Source organism: Anser brachyrhynchus (assembly GCF_964034855.1).
Source record: "Anser brachyrhynchus genome assembly, chromosome: 1".
Lineage (NCBI taxonomy): Eukaryota > Metazoa > Chordata > Aves > Anseriformes > Anatidae > Anser > Anser brachyrhynchus.
Window position 1 is genome coordinate 192,503,835 of NC_137694.1, and position 25,417 is coordinate 192,529,251.

At 41.6% G+C, this 25,417-nt stretch overlaps 1 long non-coding RNA gene across 3 annotated transcripts in view; it reads right to left on the minus strand.

Annotated features, from left to right (window-relative positions):
- The window catches only part of LOC308194885, a 42,298-nt gene extending 18,436 nt beyond the window's left edge, over nt 1–23,862 (minus strand). Inside the window, exons 1-3 of one of the 3 annotated variants that reach the window (XR_013950983.1) lie at nt 23,030–23,862; nt 22,375–22,447; nt 17,787–17,942 (exon numbers count right to left, since the gene is read on the minus strand). This is a non-coding gene — a long non-coding RNA (uncharacterized lncRNA). Of the gene's footprint in view, nt 1–17,786; nt 17,943–22,374 lie in introns of all 3 variants that reach the window. The other 2 variants (XR_013950982.1, XR_013950984.1) reach the window with 2 other exon arrangements.
- Nucleotides 23,863–25,417: the final 1,555 nt, after the last annotated feature.

Here is a 25,417-nt window from a genome sequence, read left to right on the forward strand (position 1 = left end):
TAAGGGTAACACTGGAACAGGGGCTCAGAGAGGTGGTGGCATCTCCACCCCTTCACGTATTCAAAATACATCTGGACAAGGCTCTGAGCAATAGGATCTAGCTTTAAGCTTTGAGCAGTTTTGCCTGGATGACCTCCAGGGTCCGTTGTGACCTCAGTTATCCTGTGTCAGTAGCTCTAAGAATACTTTAGGTCCTCTTTCGCACAGTGCACTACGGAGCAGCAGTAGTCACACCCAGGAGCCCAAAGACTATTAAAATACAGGACTTAACATCCCTCCTATCTATAGAAATGTATCTCAAGTGGTATTTGAAAATACTTCCCCTTCTTTACACCTCTTGGGCAACAAACAAAATCTAGTTTAGCAGTACAACTGGGAAGTACTGGGAGTAAGAATTCCTCAGGGTGGGAGAAAGGAGTCTCACAAAGCCAGTGAAATGACCTTGTGCTCTTTCCTGACCTACTACAGAACAGGGTGTAAGTCTGCGGGAGTGTGACCAGGGGGCCACAACACTGAATGAGCCATGGGCAGCCCTCTGAAGCCACCTTATGTCACACGACCCACAGCTGCAAGCAGGTGATTTGGGTCAACCCAGCCCCTTTCCACCATCACCATGCTTGTTCCTGACGCAATAAATAGAAAGGCTATTTTGTCGAGCCTGACTGTTTTTATTCAGGAACTTCTCGGAGGAAGCCTGAGTGCGTAAACAGGAAAGCAGCGGCTGTTTTTACTTCGCCCATCTATAGCCGGTACATGCGGGCTGACATCAGGTGAGGGCCAGCTGCACCGAGCGCACCCAACAATTTGCTCCCGAGGCGGCAGTGCCAGTGCCAGGGCAGGCACAGCCAGAGGGAAATGCAGACAGTCATACTGCCCCTCCACAACCACTGCCCCCCAGAACTCCTGCACCCTCTCCAGCCACCCTGGGGGCACCCAGAGGAGCACCCTTGCTCTTGAGATGTTTTCTCCTCCAAGGATGATGGTCTGTCAGTGCAGTTTGCTGCTGATGGGGGGGGGGGGGGGGGGGGCCTCATCGTGAGCCCCCAGCACCCATCCCTGTGCTCGTGTGATTTGGAGCGAGCTGGGAGCACCAGGTACCTATTCTTAGCCCTCACGGACTGGAATTGCAGTCTGCACAGCAGAGCTCCCCGCAGAAACACTGGTGGGAAGGAAAAGCGGCACCACACTGTAATTTTGTCTCTGGTGATGGGGTTTTCTTTCTAAAACCTGAGTATCAATTCCATTCACCACTCCAGGTTACGAGAAATACACTTCGTCTGCAGCTATAACATCTCCTCTCCTGCCTATATGTCACTCTCTAGTAAAACGTGAACAGTTTTACAGTCGCTGCAGAGTTATTACATGACATATGTGTACAAAGCACGCTGGCTTATATGACCACCCAAGTGATTAATAAAACTGGTTGCCTGCTAGAAGTGATCTTTAACTAAAGGTTGAATAAAATTGGTCTGGAAACCTAGAGACCAATTTGAAGTGGTTTCTTAAATCACAGAGAGGCAAAGTCTGCAGGAGGCAGATTTTCATGCAGCGCTCATCGTTGATGTTTTCTTCCCTATGGTCTCAACACCTTTAAATAGAAACTCTTTCCAAATAGTATTGATGTTAATTTGTTTATTTGCTACCATAGAAAAAAAAACCACAACCGCAACAACAGTGCTAAGGGAACAAGCATGAATAGTAGTGAAGAAGTGCCTTGGTTATGACTAATTTCTGTCTCTATTTTAAACGTAGTGAGCAAATTCTGCCATCAGTTACGGCAGTCTAAATTTGAGAAAGGTGAATTCTGCGGGAACTGAGGATGAAATTTAGCCCACGGGTTCAAATCACCACTTCAGAAAATAGGCAAACTTAGGTGTTAATTATATTAATTACTCCCAGCTTATTTTATACTTTCTTTCTAGTTAGTCGCATGTTGGCATGCATAAACTGAATGTAAAATTAATTTCCTCTCATGCTTTACAACTTGCTAATAGCTTGAAAGCCACAATGGTAGTGATCTTAATTTATATTGGAGAATACAAGGACCATGAGCTTTGCAAAAGAAAATGACAGGAGACATGGAAACAGCAAGCACTGCTCTGCAGTGGCAGTACCATCTTACACTTGATTTTGTTGTACAGATCAGGCTGTAGAGTCAGAGCCCTCAGACAGAAAGACTTGCCCCATGATTTTCTGGATCTTCAATTCACAATAAAGAAAACCACACTGAGACTTTTGGGGACACATCTGTTTTTTCTGCAAATATCCTATCAGTAAGGGGGCCTATTCATTTCCTACCCTGTCTTTAACCTGGAAAGGATGAAAAATAAGGAAACAATAAGTTTCTGGCTAGATTCTTTCCTCCTATTGACCAGCTGAGTCCATGTCATACTGAGTTAATGATCACCTTCCTTTTGTAAATTCCCCTTCTACTGTAACTCCAGGCAGGAGTCGTATACAATTCTGAAAGAGTCACTGGAAAGACTTCAGCATTTACTAACTTTATTTAAACTCACCAGGAACCATTGTAAAGACCTGTACAGAACTGACACAGGTCTTGGGTATTTGATCCAGGGTTTAATGTTACAACTTCCACAAAACACACAGTTTTGTTGTAGTTTCTTTCACAATGCAAAGTCAGAAATATCTGGGTGTTCAAGTGCAAATTGAATAGATGACAGCAGACATCGGCTGTTTTGGTTGAATTTGAATTTGTTGAATTTATACTACGGAAATAAAGAGCCTAAGACTACCACTCCTAGCAGTCTGAGCAGTGTAAATCAAGCATAAACCATACAAAATTAATGGAGTTACTTTGATGCAAGTGAGAGTAGAGCCAGACTCGGAGTCTCTTTCAGACAAAACAGCTGTGTTCTCCAAAGGACATGGCTCCGTCCTTTCATATGGACATCCACTGAGTCTCTGCTAGGTGCTTTTCAGAGCAACTGATATTTCAGTCAGGATAGAGTGTTTTAGTGTATTTCTCTTAGCCGTGTTCGTGTGCCAGAGTGCAGATAGAGAACGTAAATAAGGCCATGCCAAGCTGTGTCACAGCATCCTTTCCTGCATCCTTTTGCATCAGCCTTTTAAGAAGTGCAGTTATTGAGCCTTTCCTCTTCCTAACACAAGCAGACCTACTGCTGTGTCCAAACTCATTTTCACCTCTTCCCAGACATCATAACACAACAAGATTTCAACAATCTCTGCCTCCCTCTCCCCTTGACCTCTGAAAGCCCAAGACAGGACACCCACCTGGCCTCTGAGCAGAATGTGGAGAAAATCTGCCTTGGTCCCCCCAGCACCGCTGCTTTGCAGCACGGGGCCATCAGGTTTCCTTACCATCTGGTAACTCCAGAACCTACAGCATGTCAGTGCTTTGTTTCGCTAAGTATAGAAGGGAGGCAGAAATTGATATTTTACTATGAAAAGTCAATATTTCAATGTGAAGAGAAAAAACAGATCTTGCCTACTGCACGTTTATGAAAGCAATCGGTTTGTGTAGGAGATGTTGGGAGGCTGGGAGCTGAAGTCCCAGGCTAAGCTGGGGGACCCCAGGACAGAGCCTCTCACTGCCTCTGCCCATAAGCCTTGAGATGTTGCAAAGTCCTGCCGTGTCCAGCAAAACCAGCTCACATACATGGAAATAAGAACACAGAGGTGCACGGAAGGATGGACGATGAGCTCCTACATACACACTGGAATTTTGAGCAGCTCAGTTGTTGATTCATGCAAAAGTCAATGAATGTCACATGGCTTTTCTGTGTCTGGGAGTAAAAGAGTTGCTCGTGTGAAACAAAGAAAGATTTGGTAAAAAGCTAGGAGCTGCCCAGAGCGTCCTGAGGTATCTGTTTTCAAAAAGCAATCACTTCTGAGATGCAGGGGGAAAATTAAAAATCTCCCTGGAGCTCCACTGCAGCTTTCAGTACTGTGCTTCATGGTACCCAGTATGAATAAATGTCAACTAAATAAGCCCATGTAAAGCATTTCTGAATAGCTAGCTTTTTCCTTTCCTTTTAGGCTTCCCTTTCAAGTCTTTTTTCTTTGATTTCTGAATGAAATTTCTGCCTTGCCTTTGTGGTCAACCATGCCAGCCATCTAAAGGTCTCTTGAGAAAGAGACTCTTCAAGAGTTAGTAATCATGTGTGAAGAATTTCAGTCATAAATACTTCAGGGATGTTGTCAAGAATAAGATGCAACAGAAATAGGCAAGTTAAAAAAAAAGCAGGAACACTCTAACAGAGCCAACTGCACTTCCTTCTGTCACACAGTCCTTCATGTATCCTTCAGCACAGGGCAATTCAGAGGATCACAGTAATTTCTTCTGCAAGAATAAGCTGCTGGGCGTATCCTCAAGAAACTCAAATCTTCCTATATTAATGGACGCAATGCTAAAATTTAGGTTTATCTGTATTTTAAGAAATGTGCAACCCATATTTCTTGAAGTATCACCAGTACCAAGGGTAAGTATCAAAGAAATTTAAGAGACACCCTCTAGGTAGCAAACACCACTGGCTTAAGCCTACACCCATAGTTTCTGAAACTACTAAATGCTTTCTCTGTCTTCAGTGGAAAGGCAACTCCGTCTGCACTGACAAGGTGACCACAACTCGCAGCAACAGTGTGCCCATGTGAGCAATAGGAAAACCATGTCTTCAGGCTGCCTTTGTTAGTAGCCTGGCACTCCGCATCTCACACACCAGTATGAATGCTGAATGTGTCCTTAAAACATCACTTCTCCTCTACCAAGCAGGCTGCATGACTCCGTGTTGCTAGCTATTACCCCACAGGGGCTGCAGCAGCAGGCCCGGCCTGGTGGAAACACAGCGCAGTCAAGCAGGAGGACCTCCGTGAGAGCTGTCAGCCTCACTGCCGTCCAGCAAAGTTCCAGCCAGAAGCCAAGAGCAGGGAGATGTTACATCTTGTTTAACACTTGTCACCTATGAGAGAGCACTTTTTAACTGCAGAGGATCCTCAGGAAAGAGAAGTCAGTCTCTAAGCTCCCCTAAGAAAGTCTTCAGTACTCCTTGCCATGGTGCAGGTGTCCTTTTCTGAACAGATATTACTTCCTTTCTGAACTTCGCTGGGTTTCTGTTTTGTGTTAGTTTACAGAAACTACTAAAGTATCCCTAAGGAATTTCTGAGTGGGGAGTTTATATGAAGTTCTCTTTGTAGCTGTGGTTTTGCTCTTCACTAACAGACGAGGCAGAGATTTTCTCCGTTATTTTTCATTCTCCCTGAAGTCCTGGCTAAATAGAATACCTAAATAAAGAAGTCCAGTGCCCCCCTCCCCTGTCGTCCCCTCCCTTACACACACACAGACACTTTTTTTTTTAATCTATTGTAGTGATAGAGCAGAAGTTCATCACCTGACAAAGCTTCAGTCGCTACATGATGACTGAAGTCAGGTGGGATAGAGACAGGACATTTACTGTTAAGGAACACTTGCAAACAAAAGTGGGTTTTGTACCAGGGTTTGGCTGTGGAAAAGCACATGGTCACTACCATGGGAATCGATGTCTAGAGGGCAGAGAGTTTTCCAACAGCCAGGGGGTTTCAAGTAAACTGAGATGCCCTTAAGCCTCTAAAGAAATAGCCATATTTAATGATCAGAATATCCTTGCAAGCCTGGGAGGCCAAATGAAAGTCAAAATCCAGGAGACACATTTACAACATCCAATAGATTTCCAGTGAATCCGGTTCATACATCATGATCTGAAGGCAGAGCAAAGCACTCAGCAACTACTGCTCTGCTCAAAGTAACAAATGACTTTTCTCAAGGTTTGGACAAGTAAATAGATGTTCTTATTACATGTTTATATGAATCATTTGAAATGATTTATTGGTTTGTTTTGTCATTAAAACTGCAGGCTGTGAGTATCATTCAACTTCTGTTGTATGTGTTAAATTTTATCAGTCACATGTACTTTAATTTGGCTCTATTAACGGCTCCAGCTTCTTGAGTTTGAAGAGACCATGGGGAATAATGCAAGGACCTATTTTAAGTCTCCAGCTATTTTCTATTTTGGCAAGAAATAACTGACGGTAAATAAATATCATGCCATCATTTAGATACACATAAATGGTTCTGGATGACCTTATGCAGGCCAACAAAACAGGAGGCAAAAAAATCAGCAACCAATATAAGGAATGTGCAAAGATGAGCATAATACCATTAAACTGCTAGCAAATGGAAGCTTAACTGTACCGAGATAATTTGAACACTTCTTCCTGTGTCTCCTTTTCAAGCTTGAGTCTGAAATGAGTTATTACTGCTGGATCTGAGTTATTACTGCTGGAAATGAGTTACTACTGCAGATCTAGGGTCTACTTCTTGAAAGAAAATATTTGTGATATTTTATTCACAATACAATATTTAGATCAATTCTATAGGTTTTGTGGGTTTTTCTTTTCATATGCTTCTGTTTCTAACATATGAAGGATATCAGGATTTATGTGGAAATCTTGGTCTTTGTGCACCACAGTACACAATGGCAGCATTGTCTTATCTTTCTAGTCTAGAGCTGCACAGTGGCCCCATCTCCACCCTGATAGGAAAAAGCATCCGTCTGATAACTCTTTTGCCACTCATCTTCTGTGCTGCTTCATACAACCTTAAAAACAACCACAATATTTAAGTCCTCCAGCAGTGGCCTTTTCAGCTTGGAGAAGGCTCAGGGGTGATCTTATTGCAGCTTTTCAATACTTAAAGGTGGCTTATAAAAAAGGTGGAGAGCAACATTTCGCTCAGGCAGAAAATGACAGAAAAAGGGGGAATGGTTTTGAAATAAAACAGGGGAGATTTAGCTTAGATGTTAGGAGGAAATTCTTCACTGTGAGGGTGGTGAGGCACTGGAACAGGTTGCTAAGAGAAGCTGTGGATGCCCCATTCCTGGAGGTGTTCAAGACCAAATTGGGCAAGGTCCAGGGCAACCTGGTCTGGTGGGAGGTGTCCCTGCCCATGGCATGGGGGTTGGAACTGGGTGGTCTTTAATGTCCCCTTCAACCCAAGCTGTTCTATGTTTCTATGGTTCAGTGCCCAGGAGTAATTACCTAGGGAAAACGATAAGAAAAAAGAGTAAACTGCTAGCCCCCACAAATGTTTCTCCTGGATTTTGGGGCCACCACAACTTTAGAGACATTGACCTGCTGTCTCATACCATCAGGAGGTGGCATTTGGTTCTTGTGTTATAAGAAATGTAAACAACCATTCCATATTCACCTTCTCCTGCCATTCAAGATTTTGTAGACAATCCCTACTTTCCTCACAACCAACAGGTCTTGTAATAGCAGTCTTTAAAATGCAGAGAGCAGTTTCCACCCCCCAAGCAAACACAGCATACGCCACCCCTTCATTCTTTCTCTCCAGCCCATTGGTCCCACAACACAACACTGGAACACAAAATTTTTGTGCCAACCCAGATGTGATAGGGGTGCCTTTCGGGGACCACCCTGTAAGCCACGCCACATCAGCAGAGCATTCTGTGAAAAAAACGTCCTATCCTCTACTGGAGACCCCAACCCCTATATGGTTAGACTCCAACCAAGCAACTGAGATGTGAAGTCCTGGTCTACATGAGCCGTAGTAGAGATCGGTGCGTGTGTACCATTCTGGCTGAAGATTTCACAGGGCTATCCATTTTTTTTCTGAGTAAACCAGCCTGTGGACATCACATTAACGTGCTGCTTTAATCTTTGAAAACCTACTTGTGAAATGGGACATTATTTCCCTTCAGTCCATTCAGCTCCCACTCCACACTTACTCCCACAGAAGTAAGCTAGAAGTCTTACCTTATTGCAGGCCACTTTAATGACCCATTATTAGAGCAGTAACTGCTTTTAAGATACAGTCCTGTAAGAGTGGATGTAACAAAGGAGCTCATTAAATGGGGTGAATTTATTCTGTGGCGCAGATTCTCCTTCTCCCATTTTCCAGCTTGCCCTTATCACCACTGAGATTACATAAGTCCTTCCCCCACTAGGAACTGGGCTTGTTTTAGCTGATAGTGCTCCAGTTAATGTTATCTTTATCTCTAGAATTGCTAAAATTCCTTAGAAATCCTATGCAGGATGATACGAATTTATTTGGCCAAAACTTTTAGAATATTTGTTTGTTTTCTCTCAGACAAAAAATATTCAGTCCATTATGCTCTCTAGTACATCAGAGCTGAGCTCACCACCTCTGCTCCAGAAGACGCCAGGACTGGGAAGGGCTACCCACAGGGCAAACCACCTCCTCCCTGCCTGCGCTGGTGACCTGCCCAGTACAGCCATCACTGCTGTTGTTGATGGTGCCACACCGTTCCCTTCCTGTGACACGACAAGCTCTAGAGATACCTGACCAAAGTAATATCAGCTCAACAATTATGTGAGAATGTCCAATGGTAAATGCAGAGACATCTTATTCATTTATTCTTGTGGTCAGTTATCTCCCGCATCTTCTTTGAGCTATTTCTCTACCTAGAGGTACTTTACTGCATCCATAGCTATGCCATACCACAGGGAAATCAGAGTGTTTAGCAGCAGTCTTGACTGTCAAAGCAATTCAATACAAATCAAGAGTTAAAGCTGCTGTAGGTACAAATTGATATATTTCCATTAATTCCTTTGGATCTATGCCACTACTCTGGATTTCATCAGGATATCTAGTGGGAAAATTTTTCAGATGGGTTGTTTTTTTAATATTAAGACATGGCAAAATAGTCCAGCCGTAGATCTCCTGTGTGGAACAATCTCCATTGTGAAACACAGATCATCAGCTTACTTTTGCAAAAATAATAAAAGAGACTTTAAGTTCACTTACAGGTTACTTTATTTTGCTACTGAGGTTTTGGGTCATTGGGTTGTTTTTTGTTTGTGGGTGTTTTTTTTAGAAAGCTCATCATTCATACATATCCACACCTTTCAAAAATCACTCTGTTCTTCTTAAGGAACTTGCTTTCAAAATAAAGAACTCATCCACATGTCCTGGTGCTGGAGCTACTGGAGTGGAAATCAGAGCTGCAGCCAGTACACTGTAAAGCTCTTTTCACTTAACAGACCACTTAGTTTACACAAATTGCATACTTGCTGGTTTCACCTGTCCAAATTGCAAAAACAAGCATGTACAAAAGAGTCAAAGTAAAATCTGAGCATGCATTCAGAAGATGAACGACACTGAAATCGAGCTTTTTGTGGCCGGAGAGCATTTACACTTGCATTCAGTGCAGAGTTATCACCGTGACAGCTTCCTTTTGTTACTGCTATGCTTTGGCTTCTATTACAAACCACCGCAGAGCTGAGGACAAAGCAAAACTTCCACACTTCCCAAATTATTTCTGGAACATATGAAGGTCAGAAGGTGAAATTCTGCTCCACACCACACCCGCCAGCCTGACATCAGGGGAACAGTTCTGCTGAGGGAGAGCAGCAGCAGGGCTTACTGAGAGATTTTAAGGGAAACTTTTCAATAGCCAGGTTACACCAATTCATCTAAGATGCTACAAGAGAGTAAACAAATAAATAAATACATAGAAATTTAAATTAAAAAATTCTGCTTCTACTTTGGGTAATAATTCCCAGGTCAGTAGTTATGGGTGTGACTGCTACAGAACTTTTTAGTAATAATGTGTGTGTGTTTTCCCTGCTGTCTCTATTTCCTATGTCTCTTTGTTCCCGTGAACCTACATCTTCCCAGTCTCAAAGGACCACACGTTCTTCCTCTTTAGCCTCCACCACCTTGTTTCAGATAATACTCTCCTGCTGTAACCATGGCTATCAAAGCAATGCCACAGCAGGCATGCAATCAGCATCCAGGGGAAGGTTGCTGCTCTGGATCCCCTGCTAATACTACACATGCACTTTCCTCAATCCCACTGAATATTTTTTGCATCTTTCTCCTCCACACTTTTCCCCAGATTCTGTCCATTCATATCTGTTGCAAAACAAAAAAACTTTCTACGGTGCGGCAGGAAGAAAACTGAATCCATCACTAAATGCAAGCACTGGCTTTATTCCTTCTGCCACTGGACCCCATATGCGCTTTGCATTTCACACTCCCATGTAATGGAGGGTTCAGGTGTTTCTGATGTTGCTGCCAGGCACTAAAAGCAGAGTGATACAAATGTGAGCTAAAAAGGATCCTTCAATCCCTAACTGCAGTCGTGGATAAAGCTGGGAATTCTCTAGCACACGCTGAGCAGCTGCTGCTGTGAACAGGCTCCAGGGATGTACTTTCGTGCATTCCTGGCCTGACTTCGTGCCTCGTGCTAACTCAGTTTTCAACCACAGTCGTTCTTGCACTGACTCATTATTAGAGCACTGTAAAAATAAGATGTTTGGACAGAATTGAAACTTCCTCCTAGCTGTTGCTCTCATTTGCATAGTAGGCTACTATTCTGTATAATGGAATGGCAGTTGTTTCCATCGGAGTGTTTCTGCAATTTTCCTGTCTGGTTACGTCTCCAGTTAATGCCCTTTGTAAGCCTCTAGTACAATTAACAGGGTGCTTACTTCATCTCCGAATAGCCGAAGTGAGACTCAACTCAGCAGGATAAGTATGAGATATTCCAGACTTGATCTTGTTAACTGACTTGTTAACTGAAGCAACATTGAATATCACTATTAATCATATTCTGGAGCATTTTTCTTGCATTTTATGTTTCTAGAAAAAAGCATATTATCATATAAGAATAGTTGGGGAAATATATGTTTTCACATGATTAACAACTTCATATGTATTTATGCAGCTAAAGGGAATGAATTTGAGCTCTGTTTTAATTTGGGTAATGACAGTGTTTTCAGGATTTAATGGAGTGAGTTTTATCTGCTCTTGACAGTTATTTTTATGGAGTGTCACAATTTTTTGTGTTGTTACTGTTTCTGAATAAAATTAATGGGAAAATAAACAAGTACATGTAAGACATTGCAGTTGTCACAACTATAAATCTCTCTGGCTTGTGGAAGTGCTCAGCAAATGTGGGTTCCTCATTCTGGAAATCATTCAGCAAAACACTTCCAAAATATGTTCATTCTTGATTAAAGTCACTGATTCTAGCCACTCCAGTGAGGGCCTTCAAACTATAATATTAAGGAAAATTCATCTTTATCTTTCTCCCTCTCTTCTCTGCTCTTGTGAGACCCCACCCGGAGCACTGTGTTCAGCTCCAGGGCCCCCAGCACAAGGACAGAGACCTGTTGGAGTGAGTCCAGAGGAGGGCCATGAGGATGGTCAGAGGGCTGCAGCAGCTCTCCTACAAAGACAGGCCGAGGGAGCTGGGGTTGTTCAGCCTGGAGAAGAGAAGGCCCTGGGGAGACCTTACAGCGGCCTTCCAGTGCCTAAAGGGGGCCTGCAGAAAAGCTGTGGAGGCACTCTTTGTCAGGGAGTGGAGTGATAGAACAACGGGGAGTGGCTTTAAACTAAAAGAGAGTAGATTTGGACTAGATATAAGGAAGAAATTCATCACTATGAGAGTGGTGAGGCCCTGGCACAGGTTGCCCAGGGAAGCTGTGGATGCCCCATCCCTGGAGGTGCTCAAGGCCAGGCTGGATGGGGCTTTGGGCAACCTGGTCTGGCAGAAGGTGTCCCTGCCCACGGCAAAGGGGTTGGAGCCAGATGATCTTTAAGGTCCCTTCCAAACCAAACCATTCTATGGTTCTATGATTCTATAATTTAGCTGATGTTTGCATTACAGTTTTGAACCTCAGTGGCACCTTTAAGGCAACTGATACTTTCCAAAATCACCTTTAGCCAAAGACCAGAAAAAAAGCTTCTGCAAAGAGACACTAATATACAGAATTGGATGAGACACTGTGTGGGAACCATGACTGCCTTCTGTAATGCATAGTCTTTTAGGAACAGTCCTCAGTGTTTTTCAAGCTGCATGTAAAGCTGAGAAACTCTATCCCAGGGGGAGAAAAAAAAAAAAAAAAATCATTAATTATTGTAAGCTATGTCTGTATGTCTGAACTGGGGGATGCAGGAACACTTCCAAGAGGAGTTTTACCATGTGGTTGGAATTTGATTTGCATCAAGGTAAATCTAAGGTAGGCACAAGACACACTGCCTACGTGCTCACTTGCCAAATAAAGCACAACTGCCAAACTGTCCCACCACCTTACTGTGACCAGACCTGGAAAACTGAGAGACCCAGGCCTTTGGACAGGCTATCCATTACTGATAAGATTTTAGGAAATGTCTTCACTAGCATTAATCCTAGAAAGATGCTGTGATACAATAAAATTTAGATTTTATAATTCTTACTGCTCCAGAACAAACAACATTTTAAATATTATCTGTATTGTCTTGGACAGTCTATATCTATAAATTAAGAAAAGCAGTGTGGATGCTAACTAAAGCAATGCTTGTAATATTAGGAGCAAGCTGGTTTTCTTAGCGCCCAGAACCAGACCATAATGGAATTAACTGTATTTAATAAGACAAACATTGATGAAAGTTCATATGGTATGGTCTGAACTTTTTTGTCTGGACTGCTTTTGTTTTCAAAGAATTATATTTGCCTCCCAGAGCAGGTGAGGAAGAGGAATGTGGAGAAGAGTGATCAAATTTCATCAGAAAAAATACTGAGGAATAAAAGCAACCATTACATTAATCCTCATCTTCAGACAAGCTCAGCAGTTGGTAAAAGGAGTGACAAACAGGATAATCTGCTCTTTCCATGTTCTTAAGCTTCTTGGAAAATCCACTGTCCTTGTCTCCAGAAGAGATGGACTTTTAACCCTTCAGCTGATGGATAGGAGTTGCATCTTTTTCAAACACAGAGAAAGCCAGGTTTCACCCATCTGGAAGTTGCCTTGGCACCCTGTTAGCACCCTAACAAGCATCTGTGTCACTCACTTGACTTGCAGGTAAAGCCTGTGAGTCTCTAACCCAGAAACAATTCTCACTTATCTTGAAGGGAAGATCCCCGTCACCCACCTAGAAGTTAGGCATCTCATCCAGCCAGGTGGCCTAGCCATAAATGACGGAGTTCATCACACCCCAGCCTGTATATCTGAGCTAGTTTAACTCTGGAGAGGCCTCCCTCTTTGCATTGACTATAGAGCATTCTAGACCACTAGCCTAAAACAGACCTGTAGCTTTTAGAAAACTCATGTTATATTAAATGAACCTGTCTCCCTGATTGGTATGGTCTTCACAGAGCTTCCAGCTGCTCTAGCTCCACATTTTCTTGAGCGTCCTGACCACTCTGTGCTGGGAGCAGGTTGTACCCACAGTTTTTAAGAAGATGCCGTGGCATTGCAGACCTATGTGGCAGCAGTATCATCTACCTGTTGAACCATATTTGAAGTAGTTCTGAGTCAACTTACAAATCCAGTTTCTCCTTTTAGGCCATTTTAACACAAATTTTACATCAGAGCATCTCTAACAACCACATTTATATTATCTGAGGTGTTGAGGTTACTTTGACTCCATTTAGTGAAAGAAGGATAAAGCCAAAAAAAAAAAAAATGAAAGAAAAGCTAAGCAGAGCCTGTTTGCAGGCAAGTCATATCTGTAAAATATCTACTGAAAACAGCACTCACTGACTTGAAAGCCATCTGATTCTTAAACAGCATCCCAGTCCAAACAAATTGACCTTTAAATTGGACCTTGTAATTCCTTTAGCAAAATCAGTCCTACCGTTGAGATACCTCTGTCGAGCATGGAAGCAAATTATTATTATTATTTTGTGCTTGAGTATTTCAGTAAGTTTGCAGACGAACTCTGTAAGCTTTGGTGCAATATAACGCTGTCCACTGAATGTACTTTTCAGCTCCTGCCAAACTCCAGCTCACTGCAGGATTAACACATACATAGCATTAAAGCTGTAGGATGTGTCTAAAGGGATAATTCAGCATGGTCCTCAGACTACAGCAGTGCTGTAACATACCTTCTAGTCACATCTAAACCACATCAACTTTGCCCACAATTAAGCACAACTGAACTAAGACTGAAGAGGGAGTGGGCTGGTGGCCTGCTTGTCTAGACACTCCCTAAAGACAATAGAGGGAGGCAAGCACTGCCCCAGGGTAAGGCTTGTTGGAAGGGGATGGGATGGGATGGGAGAAAATGGGGTTGGACGGGAGAAATCTCCTGGAAGTGCCTGTTCCCTGTTCCTATGCAGGGAGTGAAGACAACTGTGGCATGAAGACAACAGATAGGCTTCTGACTTCCAGGTGGATGAAGTCTGTTGAAATGAACCCATCCCTGGACAGAAGAAGCTCACACTCCTTTTTTTTTTCAGCCAGCTTGTTTGTCCTTGCCCTGAAATGAACTCCCATTAACCTCAGAGTAAGTCCTGGCTAAGAAGTAGTTTGTGAAGCTGCTTTTTATCTTCAACACCCTTCAGCTCTCATTTACCAGCTTGCAGCTCAGCCCAGCTCCCTCGCCATGCCATGTGCATAGGCATGCTACCAGGCATGCCAGGACTGTTCTCAAGATAGGGAGCTCAGCTACCAAGTGGCATAGACACAGCGTTTGGCATCTCACTAAAGTAAGGGCAGTAGAAACATTATATTCCTGGAACTGCCTTGCTTCCTTATAAGAATACCTCGTGCACTTATTTTCTTATTCTTTTTTTTCTTCCTGGGAGACTACTCCATTTTTATTCAGCCGTGAGAAAGGGACAAGTGATAGGACTTGAAGAAATGTATGCAATTTGGGGAAGACTGTCTGAGTGTTAACTCGAGTACTACTGGAGCCGTGACATTTACTAAGCCTTACATCAGGGCAATACCCCAAGCCCTGTTTTCTCTGTATTATGTTCATCCTGGCTATTAATAGCCTACAAGATACCCATGTGACCAAATAAATCTGGCCACAGTGGAGGACCCGCAGAAGTGGCTTGGTTGCGCTGTGTGTGGGCTGAGTTTACGAGGAGGTTTTGAGGAAGCTGTTCAGGGGTTTCACTGCCCTCCAGGGAAGCATCTTGCACAGCAGCTTCTGGGGTAGGAGTGAGAAAGGAGGAGAGAATAGGAAAGAAGAGAGGAAAGGAGAGGAGAGGAGAGGAGAGGAGAGGAGAGGAGAGGAGAGGAGAGGAGAGGAGAGGACAGGACAGGACAGGACAGGACAGGACAGGACAGGACAGGACAGGACAGGACAGGACAGGACAGGACAGAAATAAGACCACCTGTGTGGGTGCAATACCTCTCGCCACTGCCTGTCCAGGGCCAGAATGCGGCTGGAGCTTTGCCCCCCAGCCCTGATGCCCCAAACTCCTGGTCTTTCCCCCTGAGTGAGAATTTCTTTCTTTCTTTGTAATTTGACTTCATTCCATTTTGAAGCAATGAAATAGTAAGACAAGATGGTATATAAAATCTGGAGTTGCTTATTCAGGTTTTCCTTCTTTTCAGAGTGTCTCTTAAAGATTAAGGGCAAATTAATTTGCTAAGACTAATGGCTTGGATCATTACACTTTTACAATTCTTTTTCCTCATCAGCAGTGTAGATGCCAAAGTGCTAATATATTCCTTGCTAAGGTTGGAAAAAAAAATCTGCAATTAAGCAAGGCTTTTTTTTTTTTTTTTGGTTATTTATTTTACTTACATAATCGATAATGAAATTAAAAGAAAAATGGTTTGTGGTTTGCCTTCCCTCAGGAGGCCTTGGCTAAGTACTGTTTTAGATATGGCAATACACCCAACTAACTTGCTAAAGGGACTATCCCACTGCTGAATTTACTGCAGAACAAACAAACGTGACATAAGCAAACAGGTGAACTCCTGAAAAGGGGCTGGGCAGGGCAAAGACTCAAGTTATTTTTCATTGGTTTCTCTGGTTCAAAGGCTTAATTTCTCAGAAAGAAAAAAAAATAGCAGTGCATGGCCAGGCAGTAGTAACAAGGTATGTTAACTAAATAAGCAATTTTAAACCATTCAATCAAGCTAGCCAAGGGGAGTGGATGAAAAAGGTATTTTTAAAAGCTGTTCCTTGCAGTTGAAGTGTCTTTTTTCATTCCTCTGGTCTCCAGATTCCAGGACATGTCTTTGCATGTCACCGAAATCCAGATGAAATCTCAAAGACTGAAATTCTCTACTGGGGGCTTAGGTGGAACTTGAGTGGTCATAAACCTTGAATGGGCTGCTACGCCGGAGGAATTTCATTCAGTGAGTTCCTTTGCTATTCCACTAAGTATATTTTATTTACATTTTGTAACTATATCTTCTGCCTGCACTACCAAAACCTCTTAGCAACTTTTCAGCAATGAATCTTCTGTAGAATGTGCTCCTTAAAGCTTCCTGAAATGAACCCTTCACACTGTATATATTAGAGAACTAATATTGTACTAAAACTCTTTTGACTGCTTTTTTTCTTTCTTTATTTATTTATTTATTTTTATTATTTTTTAAGGGGCAGAGGAATTCATTCTTCCCATGCCTCTTGATGGTACGTATCTCAGAATCATCCATCATGTGCAGATCAGCAAGGTCGTCATCAGAACGAAGAAATAAGAGTTTTAAATTGCAGCCCTACTACCTGAGAAATACCCTAGCTTTAAGATTTAGCAGGGTGTTTGCATTCCTGCTGTGTAACCTTGCACTTCCATTTAAGGTTAAGGCTCTGTCTGAAATATGGCATTCTATGGGATTAGCTATACGGATGATGTATGGATGAAGTGGCGTTTTCTTTGAACCTTTTATGTTAGAGGATCACTCTGATGCTGGAATTTTACCATCTGAAGTGTATTTTATTGGCAGTTTAAATTAGAAGTGCTCCTGTCCTCCAAGAAACAAGTTAAATTGACAGTAAATAAAGGCAGAAGTATATGCCTTGTTGCTGTTCAATGCAGATAGGGTTGGCTGCTCTGGCTGCATTTCCCCACCATGATCCGACTATGCTCACTAGCCGTATAAATGTAAAGAAGAAATCAAACTAATTTTCCAATGTGATCAAAAAGCCATTTCTCTGGCATGATACAAGGTCTGTGAATTATATCTTGTGTATGACTTAAAAATTGCTACCTTCAGAGGTATTTTGTATGGGAAATATATTAAAATATAATTTACCTCCACTTTTTGAATAGAACAAAATTAAAGCAGGGGTTTACAGAAATCCCAAAGAAATGGGGTTCTCTATCTGTATTCACTTTTCTGTGTATTCTGCTCACAGTTTCTAAAGGCTGCTGCAACCAGCAGGCTCAGCAGTAGTCTTAATTAAGGACACTCATGTAAAGGGTGATGCCATGGACAAATATATTTGGATGCCTTTGGCCCAGTTCTGTTTCAGCATTTGGTGTCCTGAGAGACACTAATCATGGTCTTCTTCAATCCTCCTTTTAATGCCCTTGTTACTGTTCACCTTTTCTAGATGGAAATCAAGGCATCTCTTGAATTTGACAGAAGAGAACAGAAACATGTAGTTTCTTTAACTGCAGAGTGTTCTCTTTACCTCTTGCAAGGAGCAAGCAATATAAAACTAAATCAGCAAATCTGCTCTGATTCAGATAGTCTGTCTTTTCTTTCTCTTGGTAATATTTAGATGTACTTAAACACGCTGACTAATCTATCATGGTTAATCAAAAGATTTTTCTACATGACTCATATAGTAAAATCTCTTCCTCCAAAACACGATGTATACTGACATATATGCTATGTATCTTCTTAAGCATTATGTACTTATTCCTGACAAAACTCACTATGAAAGTAGATGCCAGTAAAACTGGATACTTGCTAAATGTTGCTTCATAACATTAGCTGACAGACATTTTTTACCAGCACTACCTGTTAAATAATGTAATAACTGGTGGTAGATTTTTACATCATAAAAACAATCCTTAATACAGGACATTTCTGTAATATTTCCTCCTCACCCTTTTCCTTTGCTTTATCTCTGCTGTCCCACTGTCCCAAACACCTCCATTCACTCCTCTTGTATTTCAGGATCCTGTTGTAACCTGCTTCTTTTGCACTTTTCGAAGGGGGTTGAATTTCACCCACTTCATGCCACATGCTTTGACACTCGGGCACTACAATAGAAGATGGAAAGGAGGCAATGCATATTTACAGCTAATGAAACAAAGAAAGCAGTAAAAGACATTAGAATTGTAAAATGTGGTAAGAAAAACACACTATTCCCCAAGGGAAAGGAACTATTATTTTTATCTTTGTGTGGAAAAAGGTGATACTGCAGTCACCTAACACACTGGTGAGATTAAAGGCTGCTGATATTACTCTGGCAGCATTCTGAAGGTGAAAAAGGCACACAACAGTCATACGAGGAATACAGAAAGGTGGCAATAAAACATCTGCATAGTTGCCACTCTAGTTTTGAAGCCTATTGACAAAATACAGTTTTTACACTTGGAGACTCTTAAGAGTATATGGCTTAATCTTAAACCATATTCTGATCAGCTACATGTTCATAAATTCAGTCACGGAGACAGCTGCTACTCGTTTGCACTCCTGTAAGCCAAACTGGAACCCAAATGTGTTTTCAAATCTTTACCTGAACAAGAACTAGTAAACTCACCCCAAAAGTACAACAAAGTCAACATTTGTGGTTAGAATTTTCAGGGATAACCAGCCACTAGAAATAGCCTTATAATTTTGTTCTGATTTTTACAGTAGGCCACACATACATAAAGAAATTACAAATATATATCAGGTAAAAGTGTTCATATTGCAAAAGGAGAATAAATGAAAACATGTTTGTAAAATACTGTTTTTATTGTGCTACATTTTTAATATCTAAAAATAAAGCCTTGTTTATTCAGTTTTGGTGATAACGTTGACTCACCTACCATGCAGCAAACCAAAGATTTCCCTATTGTGTTTGTTTTGCAGACAGAACTTGCATAACAAGAAGTCCTTTTAGTGACAATAACATTTTATAATCACAGAAAGGCTGTGATTATAAAATGTTATAAAAGGTCATTTGGGGGGGTTGGGAACATAAAATAGCACTTTATGTTTACTGTGTTCATACTTATAAATGTAAGCAAATGTAAGACGATCCTTGTGGGTCCCTTCCAACTCAGGATATTCTATGATTCTAAATACCCCAGAGTGGAAGACTTGAAAGGCCTTGCCTACAATCTGCTTCATATAGAGTTGCCTGTGTTCTCTCATTTGATAGAAATAACTTCTTTTTTTCCCCTGTGTTGTTTCTTCCTCTACTTGGCTTCACCCTTTCTGAGGTCACAAATGTATTGTGCTGATCCCTGCATGATAAGAGAGGTCAGCCATGGCCATTCAGAGAAGATTGGTCTGAGCATGAATCATGCTGTGAAGAAGAAGACGGTCTGTCCTTCAGCTTTAACTCAATATTCCCACCAACTTCAGTGAGGTTTCCTGTTATCAAAGGAAATCAGAAAATTGCAAGTGGTCTAGACCTGAGACTACAACTCCTTAAAACAGTGAGATATGGTCTTGTAGTGCCTGGAGATATGCTTTAGCTATATAGCCCACCACCTCTAAACATCTTTGAGTAACAGTATTTTTTTAATATCTCCTGATTTTGTAGGAGAAGCAAATGAATTCAGCTAACATATTAAATAAATAACTTAATAAAAAGATAATCAGACTTCTTTAACCACTCATAGCCCAAGCTTCTCAAACCAAGGAAGAAAATGTCCAACCAGCCATAAATAAATTGGAGTTGCGTGACTGTAACTGTATAGCATTTGTCCCATGATATGGGATAACACATGGAAAAGTTCAAGCACACTGGAATCATAGAATAATAGAATCACAGAATGATTTGGGTTGGAAGGGACCTCATAGGTCATCTAGTTCCAACCCCCCTGCCATAGACAGGGATGCCACCCACTAGATCTGGTTGCTCAGGGCCTCAGCTAACCTGGTCTTGAACACCTCCAGGGATGGGGCACCCACAACCTCTCTGGGAGAAGCAGAGGCAAGGTTTGGAAATACAGTTAACCTGAGACCAGGAGATCTGTATTCAGTTCCTAGCTTGGCCACAGCATTTTCTGAGATGATAAATCACCCTGATAAATCACCCAATTTCCCTGTGCTCCAGTTCCCAAATATAACATAAGGATAATTCATGACGAGGATCACGAGGAGAAAGAAAGATGTGGGTTTCAGTCTCCCACTAGCATCCTCTCAGTGTGCTGCTCACACTGGACAAATCATACTACACTTGAATCAAGCCCTGCTTTTATTTTTTCTTACTCATCCAGCTGCAGGTTTAAAGAGGAATTGGCCAAAACACCTGAAGTAGTGGATTCTTCCTTAGGAAAACTGCAGCCATGAGTGCTCAAAAGAGAACACCTTCAGCACAGGGTATGGGGCTTGCCTGGCAGCCAGCACAGCACCTGTGAATATCTGGGAGGGAAGCTCTGTTGTTTAAAGCTTGATTGTTTAACACCACAGTCATTTTCGCTTTTCAGTTGGAAAATCAGCCTTCAGACTAATCTTCCTTAGAGACTGGTTATAAGCAAAGCTTCAGCTTGAAATGTTGTCCTTTCGGTTATGGGAGTGAAGAGAGAAAATGAAAGAGCTTGATTTAAAAAGCATTCAGCACCCACAGCTCCAATTGACTTAAGTGGGATTTCTGACAGTTTGACACTTCTGAAAATGGGACTAATCATTTAATAGCAGAAAAAGGATTTTTTTTCTTCCTTGGAACTCAAAACTTGTGGATAAATTACACAACTACCAGGGGGGTGTGCGGGGGGGGGGGGGGGGGGGGGGCAAGTAAATTTTAGCCAAAAAGTGCAGTTATCAGCACGTAGACACACAGGTATTCAATATCGTGTTCTACTGCTGTATACAAATAGAAATTATACAAGTATGATTAGTACTATAAGAAGTTATTGGAGCTGTAATAAGTGATTACAACTGTTAGCAGAATCATTCTATCTTCACCTCCTCACTAGTCTCCCCAGGATTTTTTGTTTTGCTATGTTTTCAAGTAAGTACAAACTGTTGTTTTCTGCCTTTTAGAGGCTCCAATGTTCAACTCCATTTTTATATATCTCAAACACAGCAGCTTCTGATTTAAATGGCTCTGAGCAAGAGTTTATAATTGAATTCCACTACAATTTTTGAATAAAACCACAGATAGGCTGTTTGTTTTTTCAAGCTAAAATTAGTTATAGCCATCAATACAAATGGTCTGCATACCTGCAGGTTTGTGTGGTGGGCTGCCCACAGCACCCGTGTGGTGCCAGATACAAACTTAAACTAGCAATTTGGAAGGATTTCAACATCAGCCTTCCCGATTTCCCCGTCTAGGGGCTTTCTGCATAATTAAAGATTGCCGGGCTCTTGCTGGAGGCTACCAGTGCATTAGCAAGTATCAACATTGGGCTCTGCGGAAGTGTGGCCACCTGGACTTAGTGCCTCTATTCCATGAGAAGGTGACAGGACTCCTGCTAGGGAAGAAGCAGTATTTGCTACACACCTTTCTCTTAGCAAGGCTTTGCAGCTGCTTCAGGGGATGATCTGGGGCAAATGGGGAAAACACTAAAGGAATCTGTTGTAAGATGTGTACAAGTCTTACTGAAAATGTGATCTTCAGAAAGCAGTTTTCAGTACTGTTCTAGCAAAATGGAAGGATATTTAAAAAAAAAAATCAGGTCTAGCATTGCTCCATGTTTTTCATAAGAGATGTGGGCAACTCTGTATAATATATGTTTATTGTTTGCAGATGATATGAGAGAGGCTGCAGGCCTGTCGAAGGAAAGAATAAGCATTAAAAAGTTTTTTGAAAAGTAGGGAAAAAATATAGTCTAAAAAGAATAAGATAAAGTTGCAGAAGGTACAAAATTATAGCGTTAGGGAGCAATAACAAACCCCTCAAATATGAGAGTCTAATGGACAATGACAGATTAGTGAGAAGTTCTTCAGAAGAGGAAGAAGAGCCTACAGTAATTCACAAGTTGTGAACACTATTGACCAGTATCTTGCTGACATAAAAATCTAAATACCGTGAAACACTTTGTCAAATTGTGTGTAAAAACTTAATTATTTTTCCTGCAGTCCTCAGGGAAAAAAAAAAAGAAAAAAAAAAACTTTAGCAGGAACATTCTGTACAGTTCTCAGACCTAAAGTTCAAGGAAAACAAGGAGCAGTGGAAAGACTTTAAAGGAAAACAGCAAGAATCCCCAGAGGCCTGTGGTCTCTGATGGACAGTTGAAGGCAACAGGGCCATATAGTGAGGAGAAGTCTGGAGGGAGATCTAATAATCATCTTCAAAAACAAAAAGGAAATTGCAAAGAAGAGCCATACAGATGGGTCTCCTTGTCCAGTGTGCAAAAATAGGAAAGAAAAACTAAGAAAAGAAAAAAAAAAAAAAAAAAAGACTGGGAAGATCTTTCTAGTGAAAAAGTTGCTTAAGTGGAGGAACAGACTGTCCTGGAGGAGTGTGAGGTCTCCACTACTGGAATGGCTGGGAACAAATTAGACATTTTCTAGGAATAAGGTGGATCCTACCCTTGGCCGAGGCACAGAGCTCTCCACTGTGTTCTTCATGGTTTCCATGGATGTCCAAGGCGTTCCCAGACAGCTGACAATGCATAGGGAAGAGTCAGAAACACAGCTTCCAATGACTTTTAATTTTATGTTACCCCCTAAAATGTGACGGCAACCACTAAAATTTCATCCTACTGCAAGTCTATCTACTGCTTAGCGTTCCACTAGCCTCTAGTGTGGACTTGTTCTTTCACTGTGACTTTGCAATGCAGTTGTCCAAAAGTGCCTGAAAAATATATTTGTGCTTGACTTTAAATATCCTTGTTAAAATAAGCCTATATGTTGTTTGGATGGATGGATGGACGGATGGATGGATGGATGGATGGATGGATGGATGGATGGATGGATGCGGATAGATGGAGCAAGCCTTAGAAAAATATCTTCCTTCACCATTGGATAACTTTATCCAATTACTTTACTTTAACTCATTTTTAGCATGATCATTGAAAGCACAGGTCCTAGGATGTATGTCTGTATTGTTTTCCTAACAGAGTCTTCACAATTTCTTATCAAGAATTCAAGCGGAAAAAGGTTCTTCCAGGAACTCAAATGCCTTCAGACTGAGATAAAATGGTAATAGCATAACAGGAAAGAGAGCAAAAGCTGGAAAATGAACCTTATGGAAGGAGAAGACTTAGACCTGCTGTACCACTTCTGCTGTGAGAGAAACCAAACATAGCCTGGCATGCAAATACTGCAAATACTCCTGCTTCTCTTCTTGAACCAGGGCCAAAGTTTCAGCTCTGCAACCATGGGGATAAAAGAGAGCAAAGAGAGGCAACATTGTCAGCAGGAAGATGAGGCCACATGAAAACTGAAATTAGACCATTAATATTTATTATTGACATTTCCTTTACCAAAAAAAAAAACACATAAAACAAAAAAAAACCCCTCACCCCCTTCTTATTTAGAAATGGTCTGAGAGCAAACAGTAGTGGTTGCAGCCCTGGGGCTGAGATGATGAGGAGATGAGAAAGGGAACATGGCAGAGGAGGTGGGATGCATTCCTCAGTGGGGACATGGATGAGGAGACCCCACAGCTGTGCTCAGATTGGAGGGCCACACATGTCCCTGAGGGGTGAAGGCAGTGGCATCGACAGGCTCTGTCACTGTCCCTAGGCAGTCTGAAGCTGATCTGATCGAGGCTGGCCAAGCTAGAGCACAAGATACAATTAATTCATAAACCTCATTTGCTCTTTGCAGCTAATGCACTGTTCACTAGGAGAGTGTGGTAAGTAGTTACTTACATAAGCATTTATAAAGATCTAAATATCTGTATTATTCCAAACAGGTAATTGTGTTTCCAGGGAGAAAAGGACAGATAACTCTTAAACTTAGAAATTAGGAGCAAGTTTTCATGAAAATATCCTGAGCAGTGCTTGGAAGATACACACCATATAAGTTAGCAAATGGTTCTGCTGACCAAGGCCTTGATTCTCTGATCAGTCAATGAAAATGGCAATTTCTTATCTCAAACTGACATAAAGAAGGAGCCTTGTGAGCACAGACATCAAAAAAAAAAAAAAAAAAAATCCTGTGCCGCCTTACATTCTTTGAATTTCTTGTGATAATATAGGTACATTCCCACAGAGGTATAAGCTCTTACCCTCTGGCCACAAACTCTTAGTCCAAGTCTTTGTTTTTACATCTCTGCCATTCACTTTCCTTGTGACAACATGGAGAACAGGTTGCAGGTGTTGCAGGTGGGACCCCTTTATTTGGGACACCTTGGTCATCCCCCAGGGGGTGCTTGAGGGCCACCTCAGTGGAGTGGGCACCAAGGACATGAGCTCTCAGTCTCCAGCTACGGCATGTCAGGTCCAGGGCAACAGCTCATGCTTTTAGCTCTGGAGGGCCCAATAAGACCTGTAGGTCGGAAGAGATGAATCTCTGTATCATACATGCTATTCTGCTCTGGCTAAAGAGAATAGACCCCAGACAGATACACTGTATGCTCAAAAGCTTCTAGAAACCATAGAAGTCTACAAAATTATGTATAAAATGACTTTCTTCAGTACTTCTATCAGCATAAGTAAATTTTCTTGATAGTTCCATTAATGAGACTGATACCTTGCTATTTTGTTAATTGTCTCAGAAAGATCTGCTCAGATAATGCAAAAATGGGTAAGTCAAAATCATTATGAAGATCACAACATGCTAACTTACTGATTTCTATACTTCTATAATATTAACTATCCACAACCACTCAAGATCTTCCTAGTTGTTTTCATGAAACTTTAATTAACACTATGCTGTATAAGATGCTATGCGTGATTTCCTCAGCTGGAGAATTATTTTGAGAGTATGCTACTTGCTTATGCTATGGTTTGAAATGTTCCTGTGATCCTGTCTGTTTGCAGAAGAGACTCAGCTGCTGGGGTTATCAATATTCAACTGCCCAATGTTGGACATGTTAATGCTGGGTAACAAATTATGAGTCTATTAACACAAGTCACTAACAACTAGTTAGAAATCAGAATCAGTTTCAATGATCAATGAAGTTTCATCAATCAATGATTCAGAGGCAGGAATAAGGCTTTCATTTGAAACTGCTAACTTTTATGAGTACTGTGAGTTCTGTTCTCAGCCAGCTTCCATAGACAAGGTATCTCACCGATTCATAGCTCAGAGTCTTCTGTTTTCCATTTTTTGGTAAGAACTAGAAAAAAGGGATGTTTGTGTGAGATAAGGCACTGAGTGACTAACATCTAGAAGGTTCTCTATCCAGTAGTGAATGTTAAGTGGTGGCTAATTTTCAAAGGCTGTAAATAAAATATTCAGTATTTCATGTACTCCCCTGCAAAACTCAACGTGCACAAAAAGCAGATGATGATGCTTTTAGATCAGTTGGTGACACAGCCCTCAAGTTGCCCTCCCCTCTCCTTCCAGATTCAAAGCATGCAATTCCTGAAAGCCAGCTAAGAAACCATGAGATATTATTACCCCTTGGTAATATCCCAAGTGCCATACAGGAAAAGTATTACAATTGAATAAAGGAACCTGG